The 11,399-nt window shown below is 36.2% G+C and overlaps 1 long non-coding RNA gene across 2 annotated transcripts in view; it reads right to left on the bottom strand.

The window, feature by feature from the left end:
• Positions 1–1,539: 1,539 nt before the first annotated feature.
• The window catches only part of LOC138854619 (uncharacterized), a 186,917-nt gene continuing 177,057 nt past the window's right edge, over positions 1,540–11,399 (bottom strand). For both annotated transcript variants that reach the window (XR_011393800.1, XR_011393799.1), the window contains 3 exons: positions 8,259–8,404; positions 4,979–5,124; positions 1,540–1,838 (listed from right to left, as the gene is read on the bottom strand). This is a non-coding gene — a long non-coding RNA (uncharacterized lncRNA). The remainder of the gene's footprint in view (positions 1,839–4,978; positions 5,125–8,258; positions 8,405–11,399) is intronic.

The raw sequence follows: 11,399 nt of genomic DNA, 5'->3' as shown, positions 1-11,399 counted from the left end.
GCCGCCGCCGCCGCCGCCGCCGCCGCCGCCGCCGCCGCCGCCGCCGCCGCCGCCGCCGCCGCCGCCGCCGCCGCCGCCGCCGCCGCCGCCGCCGCCGCCGCCGCCGCCGCCGCCGCCGCCGCCGCCGCCGCCGCCGCCGCCGCCGCCGCCGCCGCCGCCTTGCATGGGCCAGTAGGTCTGCTGCAGTGTTCCTTCTTATGCATTCGGCTGACTGGCTTGCTTTGGCTGTCTCTGGCTGTCTCTCTGACTATCTCTATTTGTCTATATCTCTATCTCTATCTCACATGTATACCTAAGTACAGCTATTATACATAGTGTAAATTACCTACAATAACCCAAAATTCCTGGCAAAGACAGACAGATAGACAGACAAACATGTTTATGTGTATCAGTGAAAACAAAAAAGCCAGAGTTCCTCAAGTACTCATTTATCAAATGTCACTGAGCTGTCAACAGTTGTCATAACACCATTCTTCAAGGAGTTTGATATACTTATACTCCAGGCAGAGAGACAGACAGATAAGCAGAGACAGACAGATAGACAGACAGACAGACTGATAGATAGACAGACATGTTTGTGTGTAACAGTGATAAATGCAGCAAGGGTTAGCTAAATACATGAGTGTGGGTGGGTGTGAGTTGGACCTAACTAGCTTGTGCTATTAGGTCTGATGTTGTGCTCCTTCCTTCAGTGGATATGGCCTGACTAGGTGAGTCATTGGTCTTAGCCTGGGGGGGACATGGACCTGCCTTGCATGGGCCAGTAGGCCTGCTTCAGTGTTCCTTCTTTTTTATGTTCTTATGTATTCAGCAGGCTGGTCGGCTGGCTGGCTTCCTGACTGGCTGGGTTTGACTGGCTTTGGCTGTACCTCTGTGTATATGTCTATCTCTCTGTGTGTCTCTCACATGCACACATAAGTACAGTTATTATACATAGTGTATATTACCTAGGATAACCCAAAAATTCCAGGCAAAGAAAGATAGATAGATAGATGGACAAACATGTTTTTGTGTATTAGTGAAAACAAATAAAGCCAGGGTTCCCCGAGCACCCATTTTTCAAATGTCACTGAGTTGTAATAACACCATTCTTCAAGGAGTTTGATATACATATACTCCAGGCAGACAAAAAGACAGATAAGCAGAGAAAGATAGAGACAGATAGATAGAGAGACAGGCAGATAAACAGACAGAGAGACAGACAGATAAATAGACAGAGATACAAGACATGTTTGCGTGTAACAGTGATAATAAATACAGCTGAGGGTTAGCTGGAGCCCTACTGTTTATATATATATATATATACTACACTATCACTAGACACTATACTACACTTACTATAACCAGACACTATACTACACCATTACTAGACACTATACTACATCAGACAGTAATAGACACTGTAATACAACTCTCCATTATAAACTGAATACAACTCTCCATTATAAACTGAAAATTCGAAGGTCACTATTTTTTCAGCATATTGATATATTTACTAAATGGGTGCATAACTTTTTATATTAATATATGGTTGAAATTAGTAAGCTTAAGTATATAGTATATTATTAGTATAAACTCTAGTAAAATATTTCAAAGGTATTAACTTTTATCTGGTAAGTTTGTGTTCTTTGATAAAATCAATGGCTCCACAACACCGCTTGGTTCTTAGTGGACTATCAAAGAGTATCTCACCTGAGCAGCTTAGCCAAGCTCTAGCCAAGTATGGTGAGATCGTGTCATTCGAGCGTCCATTAATGCCAGATGGCAGTTATGGCAATGAATCCTATGTGATGTTTCAAGATGACAGGATGGCCGCTCTCCTCTTGGGTGATGGCTACCTATCAATCAACGACATAAATATAACTGTTAGATATCATGATAACATCCGTCCAGCTTCCAAAAATCTTGAGTACAAACTTTATGTAAGAGACCTCACCCCAGACCTTACACCAGATATTTTAATAAATTATTTCACAGGTTTTGGTACAGTAAAAAGTGTTACAGTGGAAGAGGAAAAAAACTCCGGTATCATAGTATTCGAACATATCGATGCCCTGCGTGCGATATCCGATTTAGGATCTCATTTGGTTGAAGATACGGTTATTACCACAGAGTTTGACGAAGATATCGATAGGCAAGTATTTGTTGGTGGTCTCAACGAGCGCTCAGAGAAGAAGAAAGTCCTGGAGCAGCTAGAAGATTTTGGATACATTTTTAAGTGGAACCGACCAGAGAAAGATGGTCAGGTTGCTACTTATGCTTTTGTGACGTATTCTACTCAGGCAGAAGCAGATGCAGCAATAAAAGCTGGAGAGATCATAGTGAGAGGCCGTAGGATGCAGTTAAAAGCACCAAAACACAGACAAAAGTCATGTTTAGTTGAATCACAAGTCAAAACCATGTTAAAAGAAGATTTAAGGGAAGGCAGCTTCCCTCTCACAAAATCAACTGAATACCATGCTCAAGTTGAAGCATTCTCTACAAGAAAACATAAAATGTCTTCAGATAATGTTGATTCAAGCATGAATAGAACCATAAAACAACCTCGTTTTGATTCTGAAACCATAACCACCGAATGCACAAGAGGTTCCGGAGCTCACCCAAAGTCTTTGCCACAACCTAAATCCGGAACAAAAGTATATATTAAAAATTTACCTGAAAACATTCACAGGGTAAGTATTGAAGAGGTTTTTGAAAAGTATGGAAAAATTAATATGATTTGGGTTAAATCAGGAGGTAGATTTGGTTTCATTATATTTGAAGAAGAGGAGTCGGCTTGGTCTGCAGTTGCTCTTGGACCCCATGTTGTTAATGGTCAAGAAATTATAACAGAATTGCCTGGATCAGTACAAATTTTTGTAGGAGGTCTAAACAAGACAGTAAATGAGGGAGAAGTTAGTGATGCCCTTGAGCAGTTTGGTATGGTTTTAAGCTGGCAACGACACAGTGAAGGAACATACATGATCGTCACTTTCCCATCACAAGCAATAGCTAACAAGGCAATCCAGGCTGGCTCAATATTGCTCAATGATCATCCATTGTATATAACATCAGTGACAAAACACCTGCTTAATAACAAATACTGATGTCATACTAACTTACTCCCTCTGTCATTATAAAAATACCCCCCCCCCCCCATCCCCCCCAAAATTGTGCTTTTTAGTTTGAAGAGGAAGAATTTTTTTTATGTCTAGTAATTATTTTAGAGAAAGAAATAACTTTGTTAATTATTATTATTATTATTATTATTATTATTATTATTTATCTTCTTTATCATCTTCTTATTATTCTTATTATTATTATTATTATTATTACAAAAAACAAGGCAGTTTTTGTGAGAGGAAAAAGAAGACAGAATACAAAGAAAACAAGAAGTGAAGTAATATTAGTAGTGTAGTAATGTTAGTAGAATAGATTAGTGCCTTAGGGACTAATACTAAGGAATAAAAACATTAAGAATAAGATACAACTGATTCAAGAATAGCACATGAGGATTTAAAACTAAAACTGATGTAGTGTATTGTTTATTGTAGGAGAGTTGTAGGTAAGTGTAGCTGATAGGTGTAGTTGAGACAATGAAAGTTGTATGTACAATATTTTATGATATTTTCATGTGTTTTATGATTGTTCATGGTTCTGTAGGCTAAGGAAGCAGTATTGTTAGGCTAAGTAAATGCTATTATTATATTTCCCTACAATATATTTATGCATCAAAACATTCGCGAATGCTACAGAACCGTATTATAATATTTGTGCACCAAACATTCACGAATTTTCAAGATTTGCGGGGACCTCCAGTGTGTCTTCCATTCTCTTGATTCAGTACAACTTGCTGTTCAACTAAACTTCCCAATAGAGTGATCAGAAATTGGTAATTTGGTTAATTTCACACACAATTCAAGAAATTTCAAATTTTAAAATAAGATTAAGAACAAAAAATGCAAACATCATGTTGCCAGGCCATTCTTATATTACAATTGCTTTCCATTTTGGATTTTTATTAAAAAAATAGAAGATTTACTTGTATGAAAACTACTGTATTATTGTAATAATTGTATAAATAATGTCAGTGCATTCCTAAATGTATATTGGACTGGCCAGTTGGATGCATATTGGACAAGTGATGTCATTTGTATACTCTGGAATATCGGAAAAAATAGAACATTTCTGCTACTTTGAGCTCAGTATCAAGCAACTTTCAGTCCTGAAGTATACTTATAGTGCAGCTCCTGTGTCCTGGCTAACCCAAAAATTCCAGGCAAAGATAGAGAGATAGATAGACAGATGGACAAACATGTTTTTGTGTATTAGTGAAAACAAATAAAGCCAGGGTTCCCCGAGCACCCATTTTTCAAATGTCACTGAGTTGTAATAACACCATTCTTCAAGGAGTTTGATATACATATACTCCAGGCAGACAAAAAGACAGATAAGCAGAGAAAGATAGAGACAGATAGATAGAGAGACAGGCAGATAAACAGAGAGACAGACAGATAAATAGACAGAGATACAAGACATGTTTGCGTGTAACAGTGATAATAAATACAGCTGAGGGTTAGCTGGAGCCCTACTGTTTATATATATATATATACTACACTATCACTAGACACTATACTACACTTACTATAACCAGACACTATACTACACCATCACTAGACACTATACTACATCAGACAGTAATAGACACTGTAATACAACTCTCCATTATAAACTGAATACAACTCTCCATAATAAACTGAAAATTCGAAGGTCACTATTTTTTCAGCATATTGATATATTTACTAAATGGGTGCATAACTTTTTATATTAATATATGGTTGAAATTAGTAAGCTTAAGTATATAGTATATTATTAGTATAAACTCTAGTAAAATATTTCAAAGGTATTAACTTTTATCTGGTAAGTTTGTGTTCTTTGATAAAATCAATGGCTCCACAACACCGCTTGGTTCTTAGTGGACTATCAAAGAGTATCTCACCTGAGCAGCTTAGCCAAGCTCTAGCCAAGTATGGTGAGATCGTGTCATTCGAGCGTCCATTAATGCCAGATGGCAGTTATGGCAATGAATCCTATGTGATGTTTCAAGATGACAGGATGGCCGCTCTCCTCTTGGGTGATGGCTACCTATCAATCAACGACATAAATATAACTGTTAGATATCATGATAACATCCGTCCAGCTTCCAAAAATCTTGAGTACAAACTTTATGTAAGAGACCTCACCCCAGACCTTACACCAGATATTTTAATAAATTATTTCACAGGTTTTGGTACAGTAAAAAGTGTTACAGTGGAAGAGGAAAAAAACTCCGGTATCATAGTATTCGAACATATCGATGCCCTGCGTGCGATATCCGATTTAGGATCTCATTTGGTTGAAGATACGGTTATTACCACAGAGTTTGACGAAGATATCGATAGGCAAGTATTTGTTGGTGGTCTCAACGAGCGCTCAGAGAAGAAGAAAGTCCTGGAGCAGCTAGAAGATTTTGGATACATTTTTAAGTGGAACCGACCAGAGAAAGATGGTCAGGTTGCTACTTATGCTTTTGTGACGTATTCTACTCAGGCAGAAGCAGATGCAGCAATAAAAGCTGGAGAGATCATAGTGAGAGGCCGTAGGATGCAGTTAAAAGCACCAAAACACAGACAAAAGTCATGTTTAGTTGAATCACAAGTCAAAACCATGTTAAAAGAAGATTTAAGGGAAGGCAGCTTCCCTCTCACAAAATCAACTGAATACCATGCTCAAGTTGAAGCATTCTCTACAAGAAAACATAAAATGTCTTCAGATAATGTTGATTCAAGCATGAATAGAACCATAAAACAACCTCGTTTTGATTCTGAAACCATAACCACCGAATGCACAAGAGGTTCCGGAGCTCACCCAAAGTCTTTGCCACAACCTAAATCCGGAACAAAAGTATATATTAAAAATTTACCTGAAAACATTCACAGGGTAAGTATTGAAGAGGTTTTTGAAAAGTATGGAAAAATTAATATGATTTGGGTTAAATCAGGAGGTAGATTTGGTTTCATTATATTTGAAGAAGAGGAGTCGGCTTGGTCTGCAGTTGCTCTTGGACCCCATGTTGTTAATGGTCAAGAAATTATAACAGAATTGCCTGGATCAGTACAAATTTTTGTAGGAGGTCTAAACAAGACAGTAAATGAGGGAGAAGTTAGTGATGCCCTTGAGCAGTTTGGTATGGTTTTAAGCTGGCAACGACACAGTGAAGGAACATACATGATCGTCACTTTCCCATCACAAGCAATAGCTAACAAGGCAATCCAGGCTGGCTCAATATTGCTCAATGATCATCCATTGTATATAACATCAGTGACAAAACACCTGCTTAATAACAAATACTGATGTCATACTAACTTACTCCCTCTGTCATTATAAAAATACCCCCCCCCCATCCCCCCCAAAATTGTGCTTTTTAGTTTGAAGAGGAAGAATTTTTTTTATGTCTAGTAATTATTTTAGAGAAAGAAATAACTTTGTTAATTATTATTATTATTATTATTATTATTATTATTTATCTTCTTTATCATCTTCTTATTATTCTTATTATTATTATTATTATTATTACAAAAAACAAGGCAGTTTTTGTGAGAGGAAAAAGAAGACAGAATACAAAGAAAACAAGAAGTGAAGTAATATTAGTAGTGTAGTAATGTTAGTAGAATAGATTAGTGCCTTAGGGACTAATACTAAGGAATAAAAACATTAAGAATAAGATACAACTGATTCAAGAATAGCACATGAGGATTTAAAACTAAAACTGATGTAGTGTATTGTTTATTGTAGGAGAGTTGTAGGTAAGTGTAGCTGATAGGTGTAGTTGAGACAATGAAAGTTGTATGTACAATATTTTATGATATTTTCATGTGTTTTATGATTGTTCATGGTTCTGTAGGCTAAGGAAGCAGTATTGTTAGGCTAAGTAAATGCTATTATTATATTTCCCTACAATATATTTATGCATCAAAACATTCGCGAATGCTACAGAACCGTATTATAATATTTGTGCACCAAACATTCACGAATTTTCAAGATTTGCGGGGACCTCCAGTGTGTCTTCCATTCTCTTGATTCAGTACAACTTGCTGTTCAACTAAACTTCCCAATAGAGTGATCAGAAATTGGTAATTTGGTTAATTTCACACACAATTCAAGAAATTTCAAATTTTAAAATAAGATTAAGAACAAAAAATGCAAACATCATGTTGCCAGGCCATTCTTATATTACAATTGCTTTCCATTTTGGATTTTTATTAAAAAAATAGAAGATTTACTTGTATGAAAACTACTGTATTATTGTAATAATTGTATAAATAATGTCAGTGCATTCCTAAATGTATATTGGACTGGCCAGTTGGATGCATATTGGACAAGTGATGTCATTTGTATACTCTGGAATATCGGAAAAAATAGAACATTTCTGCTACTTTGAGCTCAGTATCAAGCAACTTTCAGTCCTGAAGTATACTTATAGTGCAGCTCCTGTGTCCTGGCTAACCCAAAAATTCCAGGCAAAGATAGAGAGATAGATAGACAGATGGACAAACATGTTTTTGTGTATTAGTGAAAACAAATAAAGCCAGGGTTCCCCGAGCACCCATTTTTCAAATGTCACTGAGTTGTAATAACACCATTCTTCAAGGAGTTTGATATACATATACTCCAGGCAGACAAAAAGACAGATAAGCAGAGAAAGATAGAGACAGATAGATAGAGAGACAGGCAGATAAACAGAGAGACAGACAGATAAATAGACAGAGATACAAGACATGTTTGCGTGTAACAGTGATAATAAATACAGCTGAGGGTTAGCTGGAGCCCTACTGTTTATATATATATATATACTACACTATCACTAGACACTATACTACACTTACTATAACCAGACACTATACTACACCATCACTAGACACTATACTACATCAGACAGTAATAGACACTGTAATACAACTCTCCATTATAAACTGAATACAACTCTCCATAATAAACTGAAAATTCGAAGGTCACTATTTTTTCAGCATATTGATATATTTACTAAATGGGTGCATAACTTTTTATATTAATATATGGTTGAAATTAGTAAGCTTAAGTATATAGTATATTATTAGTATAAACTCTAGTAAAATATTTCAAAGGTATTAACTTTTATCTGGTAAGTTTGTGTTCTTTGATAAAATCAATGGCTCCACAACACCGCTTGGTTCTTAGTGGACTATCAAAGAGTATCTCACCTGAGCAGCTTAGCCAAGCTCTAGCCAAGTATGGTGAGATCGTGTCATTCGAGCGTCCATTAATGCCAGATGGCAGTTATGGCAATGAATCCTATGTGATGTTTCAAGATGACAGGATGGCCGCTCTCCTCTTGGGTGATGGCTACCTATCAATCAACGACATAAATATAACTGTTAGATATCATGATAACATCCGTCCAGCTTCCAAAAATCTTGAGTACAAACTTTATGTAAGAGACCTCACCCCAGACCTTACACCAGATATTTTAATAAATTATTTCACAGGTTTTGGTACAGTAAAAAGTGTTACAGTGGAAGAGGAAAAAAACTCCGGTATCATAGTATTCGAACATATCGATGCCCTGCGTGCGATATCCGATTTAGGATCTCATTTGGTTGAAGATACGGTTATTACCACAGAGTTTGACGAAGATATCGATAGGCAAGTATTTGTTGGTGGTCTCAACGAGCGCTCAGAGAAGAAGAAAGTCCTGGAGCAGCTAGAAGATTTTGGATACATTTTTAAGTGGAACCGACCAGAGAAAGATGGTCAGGTTGCTACTTATGCTTTTGTGACGTATTCTACTCAGGCAGAAGCAGATGCAGCAATAAAAGCTGGAGAGATCATAGTGAGAGGCCGTAGGATGCAGTTAAAAGCACCAAAACACAGACAAAAGTCATGTTTAGTTGAATCACAAGTCAAAACCATGTTAAAAGAAGATTTAAGGGAAGGCAGCTTCCCTCTCACAAAATCAACTGAATACCATGCTCAAGTTGAAGCATTCTCTACAAGAAAACATAAAATGTCTTCAGATAATGTTGATTCAAGCATGAATAGAACCATAAAACAACCTCGTTTTGATTCTGAAACCATAACCACCGAATGCACAAGAGGTTCCGGAGCTCACCCAAAGTCTTTGCCACAACCTAAATCCGGAACAAAAGTATATATTAAAAATTTACCTGAAAACATTCACAGGGTAAGTATTGAAGAGGTTTTTGAAAAGTATGGAAAAATTAATATGATTTGGGTTAAATCAGGAGGTAGATTTGGTTTCATTATATTTGAAGAAGAGGAGTCGGCTTGGTCTGCAGTTGCTCTTGGACCCCATGTTGTTAATGGTCAAGAAATTATAACAGAATTGCCTGGATCAGTACAAATTTTTGTAGGAGGTCTAAACAAGACAGTAAATGAGGGAGAAGTTAGTGATGCCCTTGAGCAGTTTGGTATGGTTTTAAGCTGGCAACGACACAGTGAAGGAACATACATGATCGTCACTTTCCCATCACAAGCAATAGCTAACAAGGCAATCCAGGCTGGCTCAATATTGCTCAATGATCATCCATTGTATATAACATCAGTGACAAAACACCTGCTTAATAACAAATACTGATGTCATACTAACTTACTCCCTCTGTCATTATAAAAATACCCCCCCCCCATCCCCCCCAAAATTGTGCTTTTTAGTTTGAAGAGGAAGAATTTTTTTTATGTCTAGTAATTATTTTAGAGAAAGAAATAACTTTGTTAATTATTATTATTATTATTATTATTATTATTATTTATCTTCTTTATCATCTTCTTATTATTCTTATTATTATTATTATTATTATTACAAAAAACAAGGCAGTTTTTGTGAGAGGAAAAAGAAGACAGAATACAAAGAAAACAAGAAGTGAAGTAATATTAGTAGTGTAGTAATGTTAGTAGAATAGATTAGTGCCTTAGGGACTAATACTAAGGAATAAAAACATTAAGAATAAGATACAACTGATTCAAGAATAGCACATGAGGATTTAAAACTAAAACTGATGTAGTGTATTGTTTATTGTAGGAGAGTTGTAGGTAAGTGTAGCTGATAGGTGTAGTTGAGACAATGAAAGTTGTATGTACAATATTTTATGATATTTTCATGTGTTTTATGATTGTTCATGGTTCTGTAGGCTAAGGAAGCAGTATTGTTAGGCTAAGTAAATGCTATTATTATATTTCCCTACAATATATTTATGCATCAAAACATTCGCGAATGCTACAGAACCGTATTATAATATTTGTGCACCAAACATTCACGAATTTTCAAGATTTGCGGGGACCTCCAGTGTGTCTTCCATTCTCTTGATTCAGTACAACTTGCTGTTCAACTAAACTTCCCAATAGAGTGATCAGAAATTGGTAATTTGGTTAATTTCACACACAATTCAAGAAATTTCAAATTTTAAAATAAGATTAAGAACAAAAAATGCAAACATCATGTTGCCAGGCCATTCTTATATTACAATTGCTTTCCATTTTGGATTTTTATTAAAAAAATAGAAGATTTACTTGTATGAAAACTACTGTATTATTGTAATAATTGTATAAATAATGTCAGTGCATTCCTAAATGTATATTGGACTGGCCAGTTGGATGCATATTGGACAAGTGATGTCATTTGTATACTCTGGAATATCGGAAAAAATAGAACATTTCTGCTACTTTGAGCTCAGTATCAAGCAACTTTCAGTCCTGAAGTATACTTATAGTGCAGCTCCTGTGTCCTGGCTAACCCAAAAATTCCAGGCAAAGATAGAGAGATAGATAGACAGATGGACAAACATGTTTTTGTGTATTAGTGAAAACAAATAAAGCCAGGGTTCCCCGAGCACCCATTTTTCAAATGTCACTGAGTTGTAATAACACCATTCTTCAAGGAGTTTGATATACATATACTCCAGGCAGACAAAAAGACAGATAAGCAGAGAAAGATAGAGACAGATAGATAGAGAGACAGGCAGATAAACAGAGAGACAGACAGATAAATAGACAGAGATACAAGACATGTTTGCGTGTAACAGTGATAATAAATACAGCTGAGGGTTAGCTGGAGCCCTACTGTTTATATATATATATATACTACACTATCACTAGACACTATACTACACTTACTATAACCAGACACTATACTACACCATCACTAGACACTATACTACATCAGACAGTAATAGACACTGTAATACAACTCTCCATTATAAACTGAATACAACTCTCCATAATAAACTGAAAATTCGAAGGTCACTATTTTTTCAGCATATTGATATATTTACTAAATGGGTGCATAACTTTTTATATTAATATATGGTTGAAATTAGTAAGCTTAAGTA

Source organism: Cherax quadricarinatus, chromosome 64, assembly GCF_038502225.1.
Source record: "Cherax quadricarinatus isolate ZL_2023a chromosome 64, ASM3850222v1, whole genome shotgun sequence".
Classification (NCBI taxonomy): domain Eukaryota; kingdom Metazoa; phylum Arthropoda; class Malacostraca; order Decapoda; family Parastacidae; genus Cherax; species Cherax quadricarinatus.
Note: the sequence above shows the minus strand (reverse complement) of the source record. Positions and strands in the feature narration are given on the sequence as shown.